We start from the raw sequence: 25,989 nt of genomic DNA, 5'->3' as shown, positions 1-25,989 counted from the left end.
AATACTGCAGACCCCTACCCCTGCAATCTAGCAGCCGCCGCACCAGGTATGCAGGACCATCCACCAGCTGCAGAGGAGGCGGCGGACCGGAACCTGCTTCAGCGCTTAGAGGACCCTCCCGGAAGGGCTTCACATCAGAGACGTGGAAGGTCCGCGACACCCTGCGGTCGCCTGGCAAGCTCAGCCGGAAAGACACAGGATTAATGCACTTCTGAATCACGTAAGGGCCCACGTAACGGTCTGCCAGTTTGCCCCGGGGACCCAGCCGGCCGTCGCGGGTAGCCACCCAGACCTTATCTCCTACCCTGTAGGCGGGAGCCTCGCTCCTCCGGCGATCCACCTTCGCCTTGAACCGCCTCACCGCCGCTCGCAGTCTGCGATGTGTGTCCGCCCACACACGTTCGCTCCGCTTACACCACTCCTCCACCGCTGGCTGGTCTGAGGAGGCGGCGTTCCAGGGGTACAGCGGAGGCTGTCGCCCCAGCACACATTCAAACGGGGTCTTACCGGTGCTTGCCTGCGCTACGGAATTTTGCGCGTACTCCGCCCAGGTGAGGAGAGAACACCACGTATCGGGGTATTCGCTGCAGTACGCCCTTAAAAACCTCCCAAGTTCCTGGTTAGCACGCTCCGCCTGACCATTGGCTTGCGGGTGGTAACCGGACGTGAGGCTGACAGTGATGTTGAGCTTCGCCAGGAGCTCTCTCCATACCCGCGATGTGAACTGAGGACCTCTGTCCGACACTATGTCCTCCGGCAAGCCGAACTGTCGGAACACCTCTCTAAAGAGCACCTCGGCGGTCTCCCAGGCTGTTGGCAGCCCTGGCAGCGCTACAAACCACACCATCTTGGAGAAACGATCGATGATGGTAAGTATGGTCGTCATTCCCTCCGATTCAGGCAGGTCTGTAACGAAGTCAACAGCAATGTGAGTCCAGGGCTGAGTAGGCACAGGCAGGGGTAGCAGCTTACCAGCCAGTGGCGTGCGTGGCACCTTGCTCCGGGCGCACTCCGGGCAGGAGGCTACGTGCTGCAAGACGTCTCTGTGCATCCCGGGCCACCAGTAGCGCGCTCCCAGCACCTGAGAGGTCCGGGTGGATCCGGGGTGACTTGTGCCAAGAGAGGTGTGTGCCCAGCTGATGAGAGGCGTACGCTGAGCTGGCGGGACGTACCTACGGTGAGGAGGACACCGGGGATGCGGGTTAGCGGCACTGATGGCTCTGTCGATCTCCCAATCCACGGCGTTGAGGAAGCAGTCCGCCGACAGGATCGGCTCCTCCTCCGTGGATTCCTGGCTCTCCGGGAACGATTGAGAGAGGGCATCAGCGCGTCCGTTCTTGGCACCGGGGCGGTAGGTGACCTGGAAGCGAAACCTGGAGAAGAACAGAGACCAGCGTGCCTGCCGTGCCTTCATCCTCCTGGTCGTTTTGAGGTACTCCAGGTTCTTGTGATCCGTAACGACGGTAAACGGATGTTTCGCTCCCTCTAGCCAATGCCTCCACTCCTCCAAGGCTAGCTTCATGGCTAGTAGCTCGCGGTCACCTACCCCATAGTTCCGTTCCGCCTGGCTTAACTTCTTGGAAAAGAAGGCTAACGGTTTCGGTGAGCTGTGCTTCCTAAAGCGCTGTGATAGTACGGCTCCCACTCCCACTCCCGCGTCCGAAGCGTCCACCTCCACAATGAACGGCTTATTCGGGTCTGGTTGGTGTAATACGGGAGCGGAAGCGAACGCCTGTTTTAGCTCCCCGAACGCTCTCTCCGCCTCGGCACTCCACTGCAACCTCTTGGATCCCCCGCGCAGCAGATCGGTGAGAGGCTTTGCTATGCGGCTGTATGAACGGATGAATCGCCGGTAAAAATTTGCGAAGCCCAGAAACCGCTGGAGCTCGCGTCGTGTGTGAGGCGGATTCCATCCCATCACAGCTTCCACCTTGCGTGTTTGCATGTGTACGGAGCCCGGCCTAATGATGTAACCTAGGAAGCTCACCTCTGCGCGATGAAACTCGCACTTCTCGAGCTTGCAATAGAGCCTATTGCGCAAGAGAGTGCCCAGGACAGCATGCACGTCATGCACATATTGGTCCAGGGATGGTGAATAGATGAGGATGTCATCGATGTAAGCGACGACACATCTGTTCAGGTGTTCCCTAAGGACCTCATTGATAAATGCCTGGAAAAACGACGGTGCTGAAGCCAAGCCGTAAGGCAAGACCCGGTACTCATAGTGCCCAGTGGATGTACTGAACGCCGTCTTCCACTCATCCCCCTCACGGATGCGGATGAGATTATAGGCTCTGCGCAGATCGAGCTTGGTGAATATCCTCGCTGCCCTCAACTGCTCCAGTGCCGACGGCACGAGCGGAAGCGGGTAGGAGTAGTTCACCAAGAGGAAATTGAGTCCTCGGTAATCTACGCAAGGCCTCAGCCCACCGTCCTTCTTCTTTACGAAGAAGACGCTGGCTGAGGCAGGTGAGGTGGACGGAGTGATGTAGCCCTGCGCCAAAGCCTCTCTAACATACTGTGCCATGACCTTCTCCTCCTCCTGTGAGAGTGGATAGATTCTGCCTTTAGGTGGAACAGCGCCCTCCTTGAGGGTGATGGTGCAGTCCCATGGGCGATGCGGAGGAAGCTGGGCTGCCTTGGTAGCGCTGAATACCTCCGCTAGGTGGCGGTATTGGCTAGGGATCGCTTGAGAGGGGGCTATATTGGGGCTCTCTACACTGGTTGTCATGAGACGTGCTGGAGCTTGACGGGACGCTCGACTGTGAGGGGTGGACCAACGCAAAACACGGCCTGACGACCACTTTATAAGGGGATTGTGGAGACGCAACCATGGAAGCCCTAGAGTGATCGTGTAACGCAGGTTGGACAGTACATAAAACGAAATGTGTTCAGTGTGGCCCTGTACCGTGAGGCGGATGTTAGAAGTGCGATGTCGTATTACGCCCTCGCCCACTGGCCGGCCGTCCAGCGCCTGCACGTGCCTCGGTTTCTCCAATTCCCTCAGGGGCACCCGCAGCCGTTCTGCCAGACCCCGCTCCATTATGTTGCACGACGTTCCTGAATCGACAAGGGCAAAAACCCCCACGGAACACCCCATATAAGAAGCGGTTGTAGAGATGGTAAGCAAATTTCCAGTCAAGGAGTTACTCACCCGAGCTCTGCCACCGCCTGGGCGAGCGGTCTCCCTGGCTGCGGTTGTTTCTCCCAGCTGCATCGGCTCCGGGCCCTCTCTAGGCGCAGGTGCAGCGGGGGCGCTAGGCATAGGACCGACTGATGGGCGGTTTCCTCTCTCCAGCAATAAGCGGTCATAAGTCACGGCAATACGAACCACCTGGTTGAAGGAGAGTCCCTCCTGGCGGCAGGCCAACTCGGCCCGCAACTCCTGCTTTAGGCTGGCCAAAAAAACGTCCACCAACGCCGTGTCGTTCCATCCGGAGCCTGCTGCTAGGGTTCTAAAGTCCAAGGCATGCTCCGCCACTGGTCGCGTGCCCTGACGCATACGCAGGAGGCTCTGTGCACACGCCCTCCCTTGTCTTGGGTGATTGAACACCTCTTTCAGCTCCGCGATGAAACCGCTGTAAGAGGATAGCAGGGGCGACTCACTCTTCACCAGCGCCGACCCCCACTCCAGTGCCTTGCTGGTAAGACGCGACAGCGCGTATGCCACTCTCTCTGTGTCGGTCAGATGTGCGTGGTACTGGAAGTACAACCCACACTGTACCAAAAACCCCTCGCACTTGTCCGGGTCCCCTCCGTAGGCTTCTGGAGGGGCTATGTGGACGGTCTCCTCCCGGACCGAGGAGCGAGAAGCACTCGCCTGGGTAAGGCTCTGCAAGCAACTGGACATCGCCTGCACTAAGCCCTTCAGCTCTTGTATGTCCTGTTGCTGTTTTCCTATGGTCCTGCCTTGCATGGCTAGGACCTCCAGTGGGGATGGCTCTTCTGCTCCAGCTGCCACAGGCTGCGCATTCTGTGACGCGGGGTTGGAGGCAGCAGGAGGCAGAGGTTGAGCATCTAATGTTTTATTCTCCATAATCAACAGAAATACTCAGGCCACTGGGCGGTACAAAACAACAGGCAAAAAGGAATACTAAAGCAAAGAAAAGGCTGTGTAGCGACGTCGGGCAGGAACAGCGTTGCAGCGGACTTTTCCCACGAAGCGAGGCGAGGGGTGCAGGAAGTATGCGCAGCGCTGGACGGCGCGACCTGCAGGAATATAAGGAGCCCGAGTCTGATTAATGACAGGTGTCACTACTCGGGCGATTGAGAGCGAGGGCGTGACAGAGAGTGAGTGGGTGTGTGTGTGAAGGGAGGTGAGCATGCGCCCTCTGTTGGCGTCCGGACTGACCCACCGTAACAGGTGTGAGGACGCAGGGTGCAGAGTGGAGGAGCTACATGGTGTCTTTATCATCACCGTTATGGTACAGTAAACACAGAACGAAGCAGCAGGACTCAGTCAAACAACAACCAATACACAAACACACAGACAAACACACAAGCACTTAAACATGAAGACACACACAGACAAACATGCAGACAAACACACAAACATGCAGACACAGAAACACACAAACATGCAGACAAACACACAAACACGCAGATAAACATACAAACACAGACAAACATGCAAACATTCAAAAATAAGTTTGTTACAATTCCTTATTTAAATTGGGTAATATAATTAAACAAAAAAAATATTAACATAAACCAATTTGTTAATGTTGTCTTCAGAATGCTAAATGAAATGTACTAAAGTACACAAGGAGCAAATGTGTGATCATATCTGAAAGCCAATCTGCACTTCCTTTACGTGCCTTTTGAATAAGCAGATATGGCTGCATTTTCTAGCATTTGTGATGTACTTCACTGTTGTGTTTTCTGTGGGCAAGGACTCATGTCTCTTGAAGTCAGTCCTTACCTAACAGAGCAGAAGCCTCTCAGCCTAGACTACTAACATAAACCCTAACCCTAACTCTACAATGGTGAACAACACACTCAAGACGGTGCTGAAAGAGAGGACCACAGGACACAGGCTTTGGTCTACATGTTGCATGCTTCAGGTTTGTATGGTGTGGTGTGGATGTGCATGGTATGGGTTTCTATGGTTTGGCATGGTGTGGATTTCAGTGGTTTGGCATGGATTTGTGTAGTAGTGCTGATTTGTGTGGTTTTGTATGGTGGTGTGTTCCCATTACAACAGCCAGCATGAGGTCATGTACGTGTATATGGCTGTGTGTGTGTGTGTGAGAGAGAGAATGACTGCGTAGACGTTTTTTTGGTGTAATCAGTGTAAGGATACGGGTGGCAGCCCCAGACCACCCTCCATTATTTTAGGTTATTGCTGTGTAAGTTCTGGTGAGTGGCTCATTTGTCAGTACATCAGCCCAGACCTGCGGCAGCATCACACTCCCCCTCCACCCCCACCCAGTGTGCACAACACGGGCTACTCTCAGCTTTTCACATGCATGCATCTCTATTTGTTAACCATTTTTTATTATTTAACTTGTGGTGGTGAAATACAGCATCATACCTGGGGTAGACTAGCTTATGAAGCATAATCATGAAGTATAATAATGAATGAGTGCAAAGTGCTTTAACCAGAAAATATCTAAAGTGCAATTCAGTGCATGATGAAGATGCCAGTGCAAGATTTACAGATCTACAGGAGACACAGTCACTCTGGCCTAGACATGATTACAAAAGTGGATAATAATACTCTCCTAGAGACCCTGAGACTCTCCAAAACCCAGGCCAGCGGGTCATTTTCTGCCTTTATGAAAAGTATCTCCTTCATTATGAGTACAAATCAAAAACAGGCAAGTGAAAGAGAGAAACAGGCAAGTGGTATTACATTTGAGCGAATATCTGAGAGAAATGAACCTTTATATTTAAATATAACGAACCGTGACCATTAAACCTGGGCCTGCTACCACCCCCCCCCCCCCCCCCCCCCCCCGGAAAAATATATTTTCCTCTCCTAATAAACTGCAATAAAGAATAAAGAAATAAAGAAAAAACAGAGACTACAGTATAGCTTTAGAAACGTAATAAACAATAACATTTGTACTAGATAACTTGTTAAGCAAAATAAGTTTCCAAACAAAATAAGGTTCACAGATCCGTGGTTCTCGGAAGCTGAATATGTAAATGAGGACGTAAGGACTGAATCGAAACTAGCTAGCGGCGGTAGGCTAACGCCAGCTAGCGTTGCCACAGTGGGCGGAAATTATCATACAGTTAAGCCCGCCTACTAAGAGGGAAGATATGATTGGTCAATTTTACTGTCATTTGAAACTGGTATTGCGCTGAATTATAACTGCCAGGCCCTCTGTAAACGAACAGCGGGCATCACAGTCCTGATAGGGCAGGGCCGGCGCCAGAACATATACAGTGAGGGGGCGTCAGAAAATTTCGGGGGGGGGGGGGCGAACGTAAGTTGTTGAGCGGGGGGGCGAACGCCCCCATTCGCCCCCCCGTGGCGCCGGCCTTGTGATAGGGGGAGACACAGGCTCACAGGCTTCCACTTAACCCCTCACCTTCAAACACAGATTGAATAGACACGGTTGAATTATTTATTTGCTTATATTTTTGTAATTGTTTAGATGTCGATTGTCAAACTGTAAGTAGATAAAATAAAATTGGATAAATTATATTATATATATTTATGTTTTAAGAATATTTTAGGCCCTCTGAGAGGGCGTAGAGGGCCCTGACCGTTCCCCACTGATATATATATATATATATTAGTGGTGGGCCGTTAACGGCGTTTGTTAATTTGATAATCTTATCAGGCGATATAAAAATTATCGCCGTTAATCTATTCTTAAAGTTGGGTTGGGAACTGGGTCAAAATAGGTAAGCAAACTATGATGACTTTCACCTTGATAGTTTAGTTCGGGTGTATTCCTAACCAAATTGTACAGTAGGGGCGAGAATGAGTTTTCAAACCTATGAATTACAAATTGTTCGTGTGTTTACATGGATGCAGCCACTAGTGTTGCCACCTGTCCCGGTTTTCCCGGGACTGTCCCGGTTTTCATGTGCCTGTCCCGGTTTTCCCGGGCTGTCCCGGATTGTCCCGTTTTTTCTTCTTTTTAATATTCGGTCCCGGCAAAAAAACTAGGTTAGTTCAAACCACGATTCAGACTGTTTCTGCACACTTTAAATCTGTTTTTTTCTCGCTGTGTCCATTTTAAACCCCTCCGGTAACATCTTACGTTCGCCACACCTAGCCCCACCCCCCGCTCAACAACTTACGTTCGCCCCCCCCCGCTCAACAACTTGACAGTGTTCTTGTTTTTTGCCAGACCCTAGCAGCCACAAAATCGCCTGGTTTGCTTCATGGAAAATTCATTTTTAGGAACGTAAAGTGTTACCGGAGCGGAGCTCGGAGCGGTTGTTTTCTGCATGTTCCTAGCGCTAGATTCGTCGCTATTTAAATATTTCTTTTTAACCGTTAAAACTGCAGAGGACCAAAACAGGCTTTTGAAAAATTACTGGGTTTAATAGAGGGGTACTAAATGTTGACTTACATTTCAAATCTCATGTTTAGCTGAATAAACATGTTATCAATCCCTTTTAATGTACAGTATGTATGTTTACAAATTCATGTTTAACTGAATAAACCGTTGAACACGAGTAGCCTACATTTTATTTTTTTTCTTCAAGTATTATGCATTTTGGAAACAGGAGATGAGCCCCTTGTCTAATGCACCCTCTGTATTAAGAAACCCTATATCAAAGACTGACTTTTAGTCATTACTTGGGTAGCACGCATATGAGCCATTTTAATATAGATTAATCTAGATTAATTTCAAGATTTCAGTGAGATTAATCTAGATTAAAAAAATTAATCTATGCCTATCTATTAGGGGTGCATAATCTATTAGGGGTGATCTGCAATAGTCGAATGTACCATTCTAACTGCATGGGGGTGCCCAGGGATGCTGCTAAGCATTAGTTATTACATGAAATGTCTTTGTTTTCGTCATATATATAGCCTTTTGTCAAATAAAATCATCCTAATTTCTGTTAATAAATATTTTTAAATTGTGGCGGGGCGGGGGGTGAGCAACAAAAAGGAAGCGATCACGCCAAGTCTCAGGGGAAAAGGATGGTTTAATAGAAAGTGTGCAAACCTAAAACCCGTGCAATATCTCCAAATTAAGGATATAATGACCAGCGGTACAAAGACAAGACATATATAGGCAAACAAACGACCCTCAGGTGAGACGGATCAAGGGCTCCGCCCACCTGAGGGACGCACATGACGTCACCAAACAACAACAACAACAGCCGCTGTGGACAGAGGCTGCCGGTAGGGGGCCGCCTCATCGTGACAGACCCCCCCACCAAGCCGCACTCCCCTCCACTGGGTGTGTGGCACACAGCGGCTGCACACAAAACACGAAGGGGCAGGAAGGCAGGGACAGGCATGGACATACCTCCTCCTCAGTCCGGGAGCTGGAACACAAAAACACACATTACTCAGCTCGCCTCCCCGGGCGGGACCCTGGACCGACCGGGCCGTTACCAACACAAAACCACGCCCCGGTCGGTCACAGGGCCCTCACGCCCTAACCGGCGTTAGCCAGAGAGCCCCACAAAAGTGTGCGTGTGTGCAGGCTACTTCCCTGGGGCACGGTCCCAACCACCTCCTGGACCTACCTCTCATCTCGGCGCACCTCGACCCTGGGCAACCCTAACCGGCCAGGGAGACCGCCCCTCACGGGGAAGTACATAGCAGGGTGGACTCCTCCACCCCACCGGAGGTTCCAGGGGGGACACACTCCTTCCCTATGTGGGCCAGCTACACCCCAAGACCTCTTGGTCACACCGAGCATGAGGGGGGACCTCTGTCTTCAGCAGGAGCTCTTCAGACAGGAGCCCTCAGGTCCCCATACATCCGGGGAGCCCTCACCCTCCAGGGGGGGCTCTTTAAGACCGGGCTCCTGTCACCCCATCACATAAGGGGGCTCCTGCCTACTTAGGAGATCCCACAAGGTCCAGGAGGGCCGCTATCCACCGCCAGGAGCAACCTGCACACATGACACACACACGCACACCCACATACACAAAACACTCACGCGCCTTACCCTATTCAGGGCCTCCCTCAGGAGAGACGCCCTCCGTGCCACACACCATGGCACGGGACCACAGCCGGTCCCCCCCCAAACACACATTCAGGGGGAGGAGCATGCGTGGAATTACACGCAAACAGTTGACAACACGCTAGGACACAACACACACGCAAAGACTAGACACACGCAAAGACTAGACAAACAAAACTGTGTACAAACAACGAACGGAACGGGATCCATACGTGCACGCTCGGTAGACACTGACGCGCTGCTCAGGTTCGCAGTCGCTCCCCCACATTAAACACAAGACGACGGGGGAGCGAGGCGACGGTGATGAGCGGTACCCGCGTCACACATGAAACATTCAACACAAACGAGCGATGCACACTGACCAACGTTACCATTCATACGTACACAGACACCACACAAGACGAAGAGCATACCCAAGGAGACTGCCCTGGTCCTCGCCGTGCCACACATACAACACGAGCACGGCGGAGCTCTTCCAACAAACAAACGACAAACACGAAGAGTTTTTCCCAGGGCAGACAGCCCTGGTCCTCGCCGTGCCACAAACACAACACAAAAGCATGGCGGAACTCTTCACAAAACACCACGCAGACAAACACTTACCACGAGATGTGACCACGAACGAAGGAGAAAGAAAAAGAGACTCGGCGGCTTCCGAAGGGTGGCTGGTCATTCTGTGACGAGCGGGGGTGAGCAACAAAAAGGAAGCGATCACGCCAAGTCTCAGGGAAAAAGGATGGTTTAATAGAAAGTGTGCAAACCTAAAACCCGTGCAATATCTCCAAATTAAGGATATAATGACCAGCGGTACAAAGACAAGACATATATAGGCAAACAAACGACTCTCAGGTGAGACGGATCACGGGCTCCGCCCACCTGAGGGACGCACATGACGTCACCAAACAACAACAACAGCGCTGTGGATTAACAATAGGCATCTTCCTTAATACACATTAATAAATCATACCCTGCAGTTGCAACATCCAAATGAGCAGAGCTGAACACGCTACAGCCCCCATACTCAAATAGCGGCCCACGAGCCTAAAAGGGGTACTCTATTTGACCCTGCAAGATTATAATGGCTACTAAAAAAAATTCAAAAGTGTGGGAGGATTTTGAAAAAGATAAAGATGAATCAAACAAAGTAAAGTGCAAGTTATGTCATCGACGTCTTTCATTTCACACGACAACAACCAACATGGCATAGCATTTAAAACACGCAAGGCGAAAAAAAAAAACCATTTGTCGTTTCGGTCGTGTTGTCTCATATCGTTGCGATGCGTCTCGGCAAGTAGGCCTATAAACATTTTTTGTTGTTTGCTTTTTAAACCCCGTTAATTGAACCTTTACTAATTTTTTTGCTGTTGTGTGGCAATTTTTTATATATTTTCAGGCAGGCACATTTTATTTTAAATATTTTTGACATTTTGCACAGTGCCTGTCTGACAGTTCGATATGCACACTGCGCACTGACGGTGACTTTTTTTGTTAATGTTCTCTAACGTTTCATAAAAAAGAAATAAGTAAATAAATAAATAAATAAAAGCTGAATAAAGCCAACCTACCATGTTTATTCATTTATCTGAGTGTTTTAGGTTTTTACTTTGAAGTGGAAAAAAGTCCTGAATGAGAATGGGATCCCGTTTAAGGTGCTCTAGATAAAAAAAAACCCCAACATATATATACAGTTGTGCTCAAAAGTTTACATACCCCGGCAGAATTTTTGCTTTCTTGGCTTTTTCTCAGAGAATATTAATGATAACACACAAACCTTTTTTCAACTCATGGTTAGTGGTTGGGTGAAGCCATTTATTGTCCAACCACTGTGTTTTCTCTTTTTAAATTATAATGACAACCAAAAACATCCAAATGACCCTGATCAAAAGTTTACATACCCTGGGGCCTCATGTACAAAGACTTGCGTGGATTTCTTACTAAAAATTTACTGTTTAATTTTCTGATTAATTTACTTTATTTTACCTAATAAGGGCTTACTACAATGTGTGCGTGAAGGATATCTTAATAGTTGTAATTTCAATGCATCACCTCTAAGTGTTGGTAATTGACGAAAACACATTAGAAACATGTGTACGCCAGAGGTGAAGGTGTCGTGGGTGTACGCACTTTCTCACGTTCAAATCACATTTTGTACATCTGACCGTTTGCGTGAAACATAGCGTACGCAATGTTTTTTGCGTAAGCACCGTTCGTACATGAGGCCCCTGGTGATTTTGGCCTGATAACATGCACAGAAGGTGACACAAATGGGTTTGAATGACTACTAAAGGTAATATCCTCACCTGTGACCTGTTTGCTTGTAATCAGTGCGTGTGCATAAAAGCTGAGTGAGTTTCTGGGATCCAGACAGACTCTTGCATCTTTCATCCAGCCACTGATGTTTCTGGATTGTGAGTCATGGGGAAAGCAAAAGAATTGTCAATGGATCTATGGGAAAAGGTAGTTGAACTGTATAAAATAGGAAAGGGATACAAAAAGATATCCAAGGAATTGATAATGCCAGTCAGCAGTGTTCAAATTGCGATAAACAAATGGAAAATCAGGGGCTCTGTAAAAACCAATCCACGGTCAGGTAGACCAACAAAAATTTCGGCCACAACTGTCAGGAAAATTGTTCGGGATGCAAAGAAAAACCCACAAATAACATCAGCTGAAATCCAGGACTCTCTGAAAACTAGCGGTGTGGCTGTTTCAAGATGACCTGAAAATGGGCTGCATGGTCAAGTGGCCAGAAGAAAGCCATTACTGCGCAAATGCCACAAAGTATCTTGTCTACAATATGCCAAACAACACAGAAACAAGCCCCAAAACTTCTGGAATAATGTAATTTGGAGTGATGAGACCAAAATTGAACTTTTTGGCCACAACCATAAACGTTACATTTGGAGAGGTGTCAACAAGGCTTATGATGAAAGGAACACCATTCCTACTGCAAAATATGGAGGTGGATCGGGGATTGGGGATGTGTGAGCTCCAAAGGCACAGGAAACTTGGTCAAAGTTGAAGGAAAGATGAATGCAGCACGTTATCAGCAAATACTGGAAGCAAATTTGCACTCATCAGTCCGGAAGCTGCGCATGGGAAGCACTTGGACTTTCCAACATGACAACGATCCAAAACACAAGGCCAAGTCGACGTGTCATTGGCTACAGCAGAACAAAATGAAGGTTCTGGAGTGGCCATTTCAGTCTCCTGACCTCAATATCATTGAGTCACTCTGGGGAGATCTCAAGCATGCAGTTCATGCAAGACAGCCCAGGAATTTACAGGAACTGGAGGCTTTTTGCCAAGAAGAATGGGCAGCTTTGACATCTGAGAAAATAAAGAGCCTGATCCACAACTCCCACAAAAGACTTCCACCCGTCATTGATAGGTTGGTTAGAGGGGGCAATACATGGTATTAAGAACTGAGGTATGTAAACTTTTGATCAGGGTCATTTGGATGTTTTTGGTTGTCATTATAATTGAAAAAGAGAAAACACAGTGGTTGGACAATAAATGGCTTCACCCAACCACTATCCATGAGTGGAAAAAAGGTTTGTGTGTTATCATTAATATTCTCTGAGAAAAGGCCAAGAAAGCAAAAATTTTGAGCACAACTGTATATATGTTTTAAGAATATTTTAGGGCCCTGACGGTTCCCCACTGCTCCACCCCAATGCACCAGCGGCAACGCCACAATATTATGTTATGTTATATACATCATATTACATTATATTATTGTTATTATACTATATTTATTAGATTATTCCTCAAAGTCTGGTCCATATTGACATGATAGCATGATAGCATCACGCAGTTGCTACAGATTTGTCGGCTGCACATCCACAATGTGAATCTCTCGTTCCACCACATCCCACAGGTGATCTATTGGATTGAGATCTGGTGACTCTGAAGGCCATTCAAGTACAATGAACACATTGTTGTGTTCAAGAAACCAGTTTGAGATTATTCGCACTTTATGCCATGGCACATTATCCTGATGGGAGTAGCCATCAGAAGATGGGTACACTGTGGTCATAAAGTGATGGACATAGTCAGCAACAATACTCAGGTAGGCTGTGGTGTTGAAACGATGCTCAATTGGTACTAATGGGCCCAAAGTGTGCCAGGAATATATCCCCCACACCATTGCACCACCACCACCAGCCTGAACTATTGATAAAATGCAGGATGGATCCATGCTTTCATGTTGTTGACTCTGACCCTATCATCTGAATGTCGCAGCAGAAATCGAGACTCATCAGACCAGGCAACTTTTTTCCAGTCTTCTATTGTCCAATTTTGGTGAGCCTGTGTGAATTGTAGCCTCAGTTTCCTGTTCTTAGCTGACAGGAGTGGCACCTGGTGTGGTCTGCTGCTGTAGCCCATCTGCCTCAAGGTTTGACGTGTTGTGCATTTAGAGATGCTCTTCTGCATGCCTCAGTTGCAATGATTATTTGAGTTACTGTTGCCATTCTATTACCGCTCACTGAATATTTTCTCTTTTTCGGACCATTCTTTGTAAACCCTAGAGATGGTTGTGTGTAAAGATCCCAGTAGATCAGCAGTTTCTGAAATACTCAGACCAGCCCGTCTGGCACCAACAATCATGCCATGTTCAAAATCACTTAAACCACTTTTCTTCCTGATTCTGATGCTCAGTTTGAACTGCAGCAGATCATCTTAGCCATGTCTACATGCCTAAATGCACCGAGTTGCAGCCATGTCATAGTTTTTGTTATATAGTCAAACCAAGAATACAGACTGAAGAGAATATGTATTTTCCCTCATTACTTGTACAAGGCCATTATGCCCCCTGTTCACTACCAGCCTCTGGTACTTTGATGCCACATCGTGTATTTCCATCTTCATAGATGAGAAGCATTGATTCTGAGGTCATGGAGCCAGGAGTGGTCAAATGCTCCATAAAAAAGAGATAAAGGCTTCAGAGAAACAAACACCCCTCCAGCATCTCTGTAACGTGGCTTGCGCCACGGAGCGAGGAGACGGACACAATCGCTGAGAGGAGCGAGATTTATTAAAGGGAATACCATACTCGTCGTCACTTAGCCAGTCCGGGTCGATAACGGGAGGGCAGTCCGTAAAACAGGCGTAGACAGGCATAACAAAACAGAAACACGAGCAACAGGCAAAGGAGCAAAAGAACAGGAATACACTACGGTCAATCGAAACAATGAAACATCCAACATCCAAAATATCAAAACACCAGACAAAGGACAAGGGAGACTCAGGGGTTTATATACATGGGACAGAAAACGAGGGACAGGTGTGAACGATAATACAGGGGCGTGGTAACAAACGAGGAATCACGAAGACAAACGAGCTGGGCGGGATGAACAGGCAGGGAACACGGACATAAGGGAACCCAGAGTGGCAGCTACGAGAGGGGGCGTTGCCCTACGTGACATAACCCCCCCTCAAAGCGTGCCACTCCGGGGCACGCAAGGGCAGACAGGACAGGGACACCGACTAGGACAGGACAGGGAACTACGGCACACGGCGAGGGACAGGAACAGAAGACACAGGACAGACCAGAGGGACAGGACCGGGCAGAACAGGACATGGGACCTGGGGCATGGCAGGGACAAAGACAGGGGACATGGAGACTGGCCAGGGGCTGGGCCGGGACACGGCATGACACGGGACGCAGGGGGGCAGGACAGGGCCAGGGCGAGGCACAGGAGCAGGACTGGACACAGACACGGGAGTCGGGCCAGGGGACAGGGCAGAGGAGAACACGGAGGCAAAGGCAGCATGAACAACAGAGACGGGCACAGGCACAAGGTGGGTGACAACTTGGGGAACAGACATGGGGACGGGGACAGAGACAACACCACAGGAAACAGACACGGGAACAGGAACACAGACCTTGACAGACACAACCACGGGGACAGGGACCAAAACAAAACCAGGGATGGGACCAGGGAGCAAGGGGAACACGGGCAACGGAACATAGGAGGCAAAGGGCGGAGCAGGGGGAACACCAAGTCCATGCCCAACAGGGGGCAGCACAGTCTCTGGGGCGACAGGTGCGGCCGGGCGGCAGGCAGCGGGAACAGGAGCCGGCAGACAGGCAGCGGGAACAGGAGCCGGCAGACAGGCAGCGGGGACAGGCAGGGTCCGCTGGCGGGCAGCGGGGACAGGCAGGGTCCGCTGGCGGGCAGCGGGGACAGGCAGGGTCCGCTGGCGGGCAGCGGGGACAGGCAGGGTCCGCTGGCGGGCAGCGGGGACAGGCAGGGTCCGCTGGCGGGCAGCGGGAACGGGAGCCGGCGTGGACGACCTCTCCAGGGTCGCGGGGACAGGAACCGGCGTGGACGACCTCTCCAGGGTCGCGGGGACAGGAACTGGCGTGGACGACCTCTCCAGGGTCGCGGGGACAGGAACCGGCGTGGACTGCTGACGGGCAGCGGGGACAGGAACTGGCGTGGACGACCTCTCCAGGGTCGCGGGGACAGGAACCGGCGTGGACTGCTGACGGGCAGCGGGGACAGGAACTGGCGTGGACGGCCCCTCCAGGGTCGCGGGGACAGGAACCGGCGTGGATGAGACACCCTCGGGGGGCGGAACCACCGGGCTGACGTCCTCAGGGGGCGGAACCACCGGGCTGACGTCCTCAGGGGGCGTGACCGCCATACTGACGTCCTCAGGGGACGGAACCACCGGGCTGACGTCCTCAGGGGGCGGAACCACCGGGCTGACGTCCTCAGGGGGCGTGACCGCCATACTGACGTCCTCAGGGGGCGGAACCACCGGGCTGACGTCCTCAGGGGGCGTGACCGCCATACTGACGTCCTCGGGGGGCGTGACCGCCATACTGACGTCCTCGGGGGGCGTGACCGCCATACTGACGTCATCGGGGGGCGGGACCGCCATACTGACGTCATCGGGGGGCGGGACCGCCATACTGACGTCATCGGGGGGCGGGACCGCCATACTGACGTGGCTCGTACTCCCCCCCAAAAAATACTTGGGGTTGTCATGTGGAGTAGCCGGCAGGTTCAGAGGCGGTGGGTCCTCCTCCTCAGGGTCCTGGGTGAGCCTGGCAGAACACACAGACACACAAGCTCCTCGGTTGCTCTCTCTGCTGCGGCTCCGCCTCCCTTGAGGCGCCGGGAGCTCACGGTGGTCAGAGAGAGTCAACCGAGGGTTAAGCGAAAACTCGTCTGTGCGCTCAGACCGTCTGCCCGCTGCTCGCACTACAGGAGGTTTTTCCCTGTCGTGTTCGCAAAACCGGGCAGACACACAGCGCTCAGATGGAGTCTCGTCGCGAAAGCCAGTAGAAAGAGACTGCGCTTTCTTTGGTCGGCGACGAGACTTCCTTGTACCCGCAGCGCCAGGGGTATTCCTGTCTCTGGTTTGTTCGCACTGAAATACCGGAGAGTCGAACCGGATTAAACCAGCCGACATCCATTCACAGTGTTTGAACTCACCAGAGTCTCGCTCTCTCGCTGTGTCCTTGATAGGTCTGGTGTTATGTAACGTGGCTTGCGCCACGGAGCGAGGAGACGGACACAATCGCTGAGAGGAGCGAGATTTATTAAAGGGAATACCATACTCGTCGTCACTTAGCCAGTCCGGGTCGATAACGGGAGGGCAGTCCGTAAAACAGGCGTAGACAGGCATAACAAAACAGAAACACGAGCAACAGGCAAAGGAGCAAAAGAACAGGAATACACTACGGTCAATCGAAACAATGAAACATCCAACATCCAAAATATCAAAACACCAGACAAAGGACAAGGGAGACTCAGGGGTTTATATACATGGGACAGAAAACGAGGGACAGGTGTGAACGATAATACAGGGGCGTGGTAACAAACGAGGAATCACGAAGACAAACGAGCTGGGCGGGATGAACAGGCAGGGAACACGGACATAAGGGAACCCAGAGTGGCAGCTACGAGAGGGGGCGTTGCCCTACGTGACAATCTCATCCATCTAATTTCATAATGGGAATTCTCTCTCCCTTCAACTAAATCAAGCTCCATAGAGGAAAGTTTGAAATCCGTAAGTGCTAAACATGGCCCAGCTTCTATCCCCACAGTAGCAACAGCTGAGAAAGCTCTGCACACTCTTGAGGCCACCCCACCATGTGTCTCATCAATATTAGCACTGACCATGTGCTGTTTAATGTTGTACTTTAGAACTTTCTTTCTGCCTTTGCTTTCTGAAGTTTACATCCCTCTTGGGTTAGAGTTAGGGTTAGGGTCAGAGTTAGAGTTAGGGTTAGGGTCAGAGTTAGAGTTAGGGTCAGAGTTAGAGTTAGGGTTAGGGAGGATCTCTGCCTTTGCTTGCTCTACCTTTGCTTTTTGAAGTTTACATCCCTCTTCAGGATAATTTTCATTCAGGTAAGGGAAGTTAGTTATTGCTATAAAACCCCGGCCAGAAATTGATGACCTTACCAATAACTATGAAATAACTATCACATATGTGTGATCACAAAAGGCCTACGAACCTCTGCAGAAATACTACCATAGAATTGGCCAAAACGGCTTCACCATGCTGCAGCCTAATGAAGTAATTAATTGATGCCAAACAGATTTTTCCTGTGGCATATTAGACTTATCAGTATTGGGGTTATGAGAGTAGGTTATGAGTGTTGGGCTTACAAGTGTTGGGGTTATGAGTGATATCCCTGCAGTGGCCGTTCTTCTCTAAGCATTAAACTCATTCTGAGCTTAGACCATTTATGTAAGCAGACTTAAGGAAGACAGTATCATGTCAGCACTTGCTTTGATGCATACAACTATTGTCCCGGAATACTTGTGACTTGGAAAATACCACTTCATCATATCCATCTAAGAATACCCGTCACTCTTTGGTAGCGTTCACAGCAGTTTTTACAGTGTGGTTTGGTAATCGGTGTGTTCTCCACGGGCTTTGTCAATGTGCAGCCATACAGCTGAAACCTGAAAGATCTTAGGATACATACCCAGCTGCACTGGATCCAGCCTCTGGATTGTTATTTTTCTATATTGGGAAATGTCTCATTGTAAATGGTTATGCTTTACCTTTTAATGCATAATGGGATTCACTCTAAAACAAAAGTCTGGGCCACACCTGTGTCTCTTAAAATAGTGACACGTCTTTCACTCTCTAAATTCTCTAACACAATGCTTGCACAGAACCAACACCGAACAAAATAATTTGTACAAAGTTCATTCAAAACAGCAAACAGCTAAACACATAATCTCAGAGAATGTAGTAAGGTAAATCAAGTCACAAGAGCGCAAAGTGTCTTTGTCTTGTTTCAGCAAAGGACTGTTGCTACTGGAACTGGAGAAAGGACGGGTGGGAACAGACTGGAAATGGAGAAAGGAGGGCTGGGATCAGACTGAAACTGGATAAAGGAGGGCTGGAATCAGACTGGAACTGGAGAAAGGAGAGCTGGGATCAGACTGTAACTGGAGAAACCAGAATGGACCTAAAATGAGAACAACAAAAACTAATGTAGGAAATAGGGATACTAGGGTAAAACTGTCACACAATGTATGTATGGTGTGTGGTTTTGTATTTGTGTTGTGTATGTTCCGGTATTGGTTTTGTGTACATGTGTATGCGTTCTTTTTTCAGATCCATTATTGTTTCTCAAGTTCCAATCTGATGTCTTCTTCTTACTCATCAAAGCAGCATTTCTGTGTATAGGAACCATCCTGTTTAAGTATGTAGGGTTAGATAGGGCTTATAAAAGGTATAGCAAGATATCTTTTTGAATTTGCATAATAGACTTACTATTAAATATAGCTTTGCAACTGTGAAACTTTGCAAAGATTATTGCTGTGACCATAAAGAATGAAACCAACAACCTACTGACTATTCCAGTTCCAGACTGTGTGGGAACAAATACTGAAACCAAATCAAGAAAATGTGTGGGATCAGTTTTCATAAATTCTAATTATCTCCATGAGCAAGCTACAAAGTACAAAAGTATGTATTGCTTTAGCACCATATGGGATCCCAACCTTTGAGAACTTTGCAGAGAAAAAATGCAGAGAACTGGGAATCATTAGAAGTTCCCAAATAGTTTCACAGGCTCACAGGGAAAAGATTTAATAAAGAACACATTGATATTCTTTAGCACTTAAAAGCTGTTAATGCCAGAGTTGGCTGCACAGTTTAAAATGAATATGCAGCTGTTTCAAAGGGAGTGTGATGTATTAACTTCCATAATTTACTTGGAAGTGTTTAAGTGTGTTGATGTATTCATAAATTATTTATTAGGTGCTAATGAGCATCACCCACTTTGATACAATAGTGCTCACCAACATAATCATTGAACTAAGCAAAATTGTTATTGAATTATTTCACGAACCTGAAACCTTTTGGTAACCTGTATATGGTGTTGCATTTCCTCAGCACATATTCTTGCAGACATACTCCAATTCACTGAGACGTAACCAGATTCAGTCAGATTTATTGAAATATGCATAGATTTACTGAGATTCTCTAATGCTCATTGAGATTGTCTTAGACTCACTGGGATTCACTCAATATTTGTAATAAAGGGTCCCACTGATGCAAAGAGAATCCACATTACCATGTACTGACCAGTCAGAAACAAAAACGAAAACCCAACTTCACAAATGAGATTATCAGAGCATCACATGATTTAGAGATTTTATATACAATTATTACAGACTAACAAAAAAATTTGAAAAATGAGACATCAGCACTTTCGGCCTGTGCCATCTGTGTGAGATTATAGTGAAGCTCTATTAGATTACAGTGAATAAACTGTGAGATTACAGTGAATAAACTGTGAGATTATAGTGAATAAACTGTGAGATTATAGGTGAATGTGTTCTGTGAGATTATAGTGAAGAAGCTCTGTGTTTGTTTAGAGGCTCTTAATTTTGCATGACTTTATACAGTTTTCCAAAGTGCATCTACAGTAGATGACAAAGAGCTTCAAAGAGAGAGAAAGAATGACAAACCTATGAAATGCAAACCATCGCTTCCTTCTCTCTTCATAATAAAAGCAAGGTATTCTGGCTAAGGGACACATTTCCATAAAGATTGGTGTTTAAAAGCATAGCAGCAGTGAATGGAAATCTAATTTGCTTCATTCATGCTTTGTGTCACTTAAATTGTCACTTCCCTTCTTTTCTTCTCTTTCAAGCTTTGAGTTAAATAACCAAGTACAGAGGTGTAAAAATATAAAAAATATTTTTTACAAACATTATGCAATAGCAATTTATTCATGTATGTAAGACAAACTCTGTGAAATATTAAAATGTGCAGCATAGAGTTTTGGTTCTGCTTCACATGCTTTGCAGTTTTACTTAAATCAGGTGCATCTGAGTGCACACAGCGCTTTACCAGCGTGTTGTCTCTACAGCCGCTGTGTGGGCACAGGAAGGCTCACATTTGCTGAGGACAGGGCAGCTTGCAATTCTTTGTAACACAGTCTAGCAAATATTAAACATCATACAAAAGGTTATTAACAAAAAGCCATCCTGATTCACACCTAATAAATAAAACTAAACAAAAAAAAATGATGTGATCATTTTGCTGTGCTCTATTCCTGCCCTGAGTGGGTGGGTATAGAGGTCTTATGTCTTCATGTATGCGTGGACCAGGCTGCAGTCCCAGCAGGCTGAGATCAGTCTCAGCAGAAGAGTCTGGTCCTCCACCACCGTGCTGCCACTGCAGTATCAGCAGCTCCTAAACCTGAGCACCGCCTACTGGGAACAGCACTAGCTGCTAACTTTGGTCTGCAGAATGCTGAACTTTGTAAGTCTTCAACTCTGTGCCTTTAAAACAAAAAACACCAGCACACAACCTAAGAGCAGCACCTTAACCTGCATATGGTGAATGTTAATCTTGACACATACATAAAATTCATGTAAATTAATGCAAATGTATGCACACTTCCAGCTGACTATTAAACGTAGGACCCTCCAGCAGGTCCAGCTTTTTAAATGTTATTTTTATAGATGCAACAAAAAAAACTATTTTGCCATAGAAATATATCCCCCCAAATATATGACATAGCTGGTTGTGGAAGTAAATAATTCCTTGCTATTGAGAATATGCCTCACCATGCAATTACTGAATATTCTTCCCCTGGTTTATGAGTAACTAGCTATCATGAGATTGTTCATACTGGAAGCATCTCAAGAAAGTAGGATTCCACTTTAAGTTTGTCTGCCAAGACTCAAATGGAACTGAATCAATCAAAATGCAATCAAATTCAAATGTTTTTGTGTGAATTTGTCTTTGTGGTGCTGTCTCTGGCTTGCACCTTATTGGTTCAGATCCTGATTTCTGTAACACTGTTTATGGAGACATCTAAAAGGCCCACTGTAGAAATAAAACAGAACTGAGTTGTTCTGTATTGTACAAAGCTGTGTTGAAATGTTTCACCCCTTGTTGACCAAAACCAGAACATCCATCAACACTTTTTTCCTACGAGTGCACTTAAGTATTTTAGTGATAGTTAATAAAATAGAGACAGTTTAGCTGTTCTTTGGCTTTAAAAAAATACCATGCATCACCTGAAAGAGAGAAGTGAGTATGCTACTGAAAACAGAACCATCTGAACAGTGACAATGGGCACCAGGGAGACCTAAGGAAGGTTAAAAATCCAGTTGGGAAGCTTCAGAGTGAACATTTTACAAAAAAGTTCGCTGCAAGCTGGATTCACACTGTCAAGATATTTTCTGCCATCACAAGCCTGTGATTAGACTTTTGACAGACAAGTTGACGTCCTTTTCAGATCCTACTTTCACTTACTTGTTCAGTTTTATTCCCTCTTTCTGTTGCCTCTTCTCTCTGTCCAAGCAGACATGCTCCCAGATCCAAATCTTTCCATCCATCAATCTGTTCCTTTCTGTCACCAGAGTGGAACAATTTGGCAAAGCAGAGTAGACTGGAGGGCTAGCGATGCATGACTTCATCTGAATCAGGGCCTTGTACCTGCTGAGAGAGAATGAGAGGGAAGGAAAAAGTCACTGAGGCTAAAAAAAAGATTAGAAAGGGTAGAGAGAACAAGGAGACAAACAGGATAGACGTCAGAATGCTCATCTTCAGTGGGCAGTGTCAGACCCGTGCACTTGGCTAAAAGGGCTGAACACAGGCTGAGTCGAGTCAGAGAAGCAGAGCATGAATTACTAGGGGTGACCTGCAATAGTCGCTGATTTGAATATTCGATTGGAGGACCCCTACTAGTAGACTATGAACATCAAAGTCGAATGTACAATTCATACCATTCTGCTAAGCATTGGTTGTTACATGAAATGTCTTTGTTTTCATTATATATAACCTTTTGTCAAATAAAATCATCCTAATTTCTGTTAATAAATATTTTTTAATGATATGTGCACATTAACAATAGGCTTCTTCCTTACTACACATTAATAAATCACACCCTGCACAATCCAAATGAGCGGAGCTGAACATGTGGAAAAAAACCCGAAAAGTTCAGCCGTTTGTCATTTCGGTCGTGTCGTCTCATCGCAGTGCGTCTCGGCAAGTAGGCCTATAAACATTTTTTGTTGTTGTTTGCTTTTTAAACCCCGTTACTTGAACCTTTACTTATAATGTTTTGCTGTTGTGTGGCAAATTGTTTTTATATTTTCAGGCAGGCATATTTCATTTAAAATATTTGACATTTTGCACAGTGCCTGTCTGACAAAGTTCGATATGCGCACAGGCGGTGACTTTTGTTAATTGTAACGAATCTAACTCAGAGGGAGCAGGGGGCGGACACAATTGCGGAGAGAAATCATTTAATATGCATGAGCTCTCGAAGGAGCGAACAAAAGAAACAACCAACTGACAGATCAGACTTATACTTATGAACATGACGGGGCATATTGACTCAACAACAACAACAACCAGTGTACTACAAAACTTAACCAAACTACCAAGACACCAAATCTAAAAGAATACAAAAAACACAGACACAACTCACTCACTAGACAAGGAACTGCTAAACGCTAAATACAACCAACAAAACAAAACTAAGTATGACACTCCGGAATGACTTCAACACAAAACACTGTGACAAACAGCATAGATCCTACGACTTATAACTACGAAAACACGTATGACTAATCGAGGAACTGACTTCAAGACGGTACTACATTTACACTAATGAACTGGGACAAGAGAAGGAAAACACCCGAGAACCAAAACACGAAACGCAAGGAAGAATACAACATAACACTTACGAACAAGGACTGAAAATAACACTCAGGGATTACCAAAGAACAAAACCAGAATTTAAACGTAAAGCTTTGACCTAAGAACAAACAGGACTTGAACATGAAACTCTGCCGAGACGTAAGTACATAGAAACAATCACCAGCAATTCAGGAAACAAAAGCGGGCATCTAAATACTAAACCAGATAACCCTTAATTACTTACAGGTGAAAATAATAACACCAAACAAGGGGCTGAACATGGGTGTGGAAACTACGTAAGAGTGCACATGGAAAAGAAGGGGGAGGGATCACACGTTACATTAATGCTCTCTATCGTTTCATTTAAAAATAAATAAGTAAATAAATAAATAAAACTGAGTAAAGCCAACCTACCACATTTATTAATTTATCTGAGTGTTTTAGGTTTTTCCTTTGAAGTAGAAAAAAGTCCTGAATGAGAACGGGACACTGTTTAAGGCGCTCTAAAAAAAAAACCCCTGATTCGACTATTAGTCGACTAAAGGGAAAATGTAAAAAATCCGATTTGACATTTGGATGAAAATCCTTAGTTGAAGACACCTCTATGAATTACAGCCCTGAGCACAACAGTGTCACACACCACCCAGAACCGAGACCTAGCCCATGCTCCCAGAACTGAGACCCAGCCCATGCTCCCAGAACTGAGACCCAGCCCACACTCCAGCCTCAAGATCCAGCCAATACTCCCAGCCTCTACAGCACGGTGGGATTTAGGAACCCAGTCTTAGTGTATGAATGCACTGGGAGATGTATGTATGAACCTGTAGCGACTACCACTCCTCGCAGCGAATTCCCTAACAGACAGGCACTTGGCAACTCAGGGAGTTTTAGCCCTTTAAGTGACACTGGGGGAGCGGCGCCTGCGCGCGCCAGGGGAGGAGGAGAAAACAGTGCAGGCGGTTGCAGGAGTTCCTGGGAATGGTGAACTTCTATCACCGTTTCATCCCACGAGCAGCCGGCCTCATGCACCCTCTCTACACGGCCCTCAAAGGCAAGGCCGCCAAGCACATGGTGGATTGGACTAGTGAGCGGCTCCTGGCTTTTGACGCAGCTAAGCGCACGTTGGCGGATGCCACTTTGTTGGCGCACCCCTCTCCTGATGCGCCCATCGCCATCACCACAGATGCGTGGGCGCGGCGCATGAGCAGTGGGTCGATGGGACTTGGCAGCCTTTGGCATTCTTCAGTCGCCAGCTCCGCCCCGCCGAGTGCAAGTACAGCACGTTTGACCGCGAGCTACTCACCCTGTACCTGGCTGTGCGGCATTTTCGTTTTCTTCTGGAAGGCCGCCCGTTTACTGCATTCGTGGACCACAAGCCATTGATATTCGTGATGGCTAAGGTTTCTGTGGTCTGCTCGTCAGCAGCGTCAGCTGGCCTTCATCTCAGAGTTCACCACGAACATCCAGCACGTTGCAGGGAAAGACAACTCAGTGGCCGACTGCCTCTCTCGTGGGGTCGTCGGCGCCGTGCACCTCGGTATCGACTACTCCCGTATGGCAGCAGACCAGGCGTCGGACCCGGCGGTCCAGGCCTACAGGATGGCAATCACCGGCCTACAGTTGGCGAACGTTCCCTTCAGTGATGCAGGTGTGACGCTCCTCTGTGACGTGTCCATGGGCCGGCTTAGGCCTATTGTCCCCGCCCGCTGGCGCAAGCTGGTTTTTGATTCCATACACGGTCTCTCACACCCCGGCAGGAGGGCGTCGCAGAAGCTAGTGGCCGACAAGTTTGTCTGGCATGGCCTCAGGAAGGATGCTCGCGATTGGGTTAGAGCTTGTGTAGCCTGTCAGCGCGCCAAGGTGCACATACACGTTAAGGCCCCGCTGGATTCGTTTCCTGTGCCGGAGCGGTGTTTCAACCACATGCATGTGGATTTAGTGGGGCCGCTGCCACCATCCCGTGGTTTCTCTCACCTCCTCACCGTCGTCGACAGGACCACGAGGTGGCCGGAAGCCATACTGTTGTCCTCCACTACGGCCTCGGAAGTGGCCCGGGCGTTTATTGGCGTGTGGGTCGCACGGTTTGGCGTCCCGTCGGATATGTCCTCGGACCGCGGGCCTCAGTTCACTTCTGCCCTCTGGAATGGCCTGGCTGAGGGCCTCGGAGTATACTTGCACAGCACGACGGCCTACCATCCCCAGGCCAACGGGCTTTGTGAGCGTTTCCATCGCTCTATGAAAGCTGCGCTCCGGGCCAGCCTCTGGGACGGCAACTGGGTGGATAGGCTCCCCTGGGTCATGCTGGCCCTCAGATCGTCCCCCAAAGAGGATCTCCAGGCTTCGTCGGCCGAACTAGTCTATGGCCAGCCCTTGCGGGTCCCCGGAGATTTTCTCCCTTGTCCTACTGCTCCGTGGTCCGCCGGCCACCAGTGGCAGGCCCTTCATGAGTTCTCGGGTGCTTTTGTCCCCGTGCCCACCTCTCAGCATGGCCTACAGCGGTCCCGTTTTCCACCTTCCTTGCGTGCTGCTAAGTTTGTGTTCATACAGCATGATGCGCACCGCAGTCCCCTCCGCCCGGTCTACGACGACCCTTTCCGAGTGCTTCGAGGTTCTTCAAGGTGGACATCGGAGGCGTACCCGAGAGCATTTCGGTGGACCGTCTGAAGCCGGCCCACTTGGATTTGGATGGTGCTGTGGTGACGGCACGTCCAGCGAGCCGTGGGCGGCC

At 48.2% G+C, this 25,989-nt stretch overlaps 1 long non-coding RNA gene across 1 annotated transcript; it reads right to left on the bottom strand.

The window, feature by feature from the left end:
- Window positions 1-19,474: 19,474 nt before the first annotated feature.
- Window positions 19,475-23,444, bottom strand: LOC143526913 (uncharacterized). The gene is made up of 3 exons (XR_013133991.1): window positions 23,309-23,444; window positions 21,870-22,055; window positions 19,475-20,887 (listed from the first exon to the last, which is right to left on the bottom strand). It is a non-coding gene; the product is annotated as an uncharacterized LOC143526913 (long non-coding RNA).
- Window positions 23,445-25,989: the final 2,545 nt, after the last annotated feature.

Source organism: Brachyhypopomus gauderio, chromosome 1, assembly GCF_052324685.1.
Source record: "Brachyhypopomus gauderio isolate BG-103 chromosome 1, BGAUD_0.2, whole genome shotgun sequence".
Lineage (NCBI taxonomy): Eukaryota > Metazoa > Chordata > Actinopteri > Gymnotiformes > Hypopomidae > Brachyhypopomus > Brachyhypopomus gauderio.
This window is presented reverse-complemented; position numbering and strand designations above follow the sequence as displayed.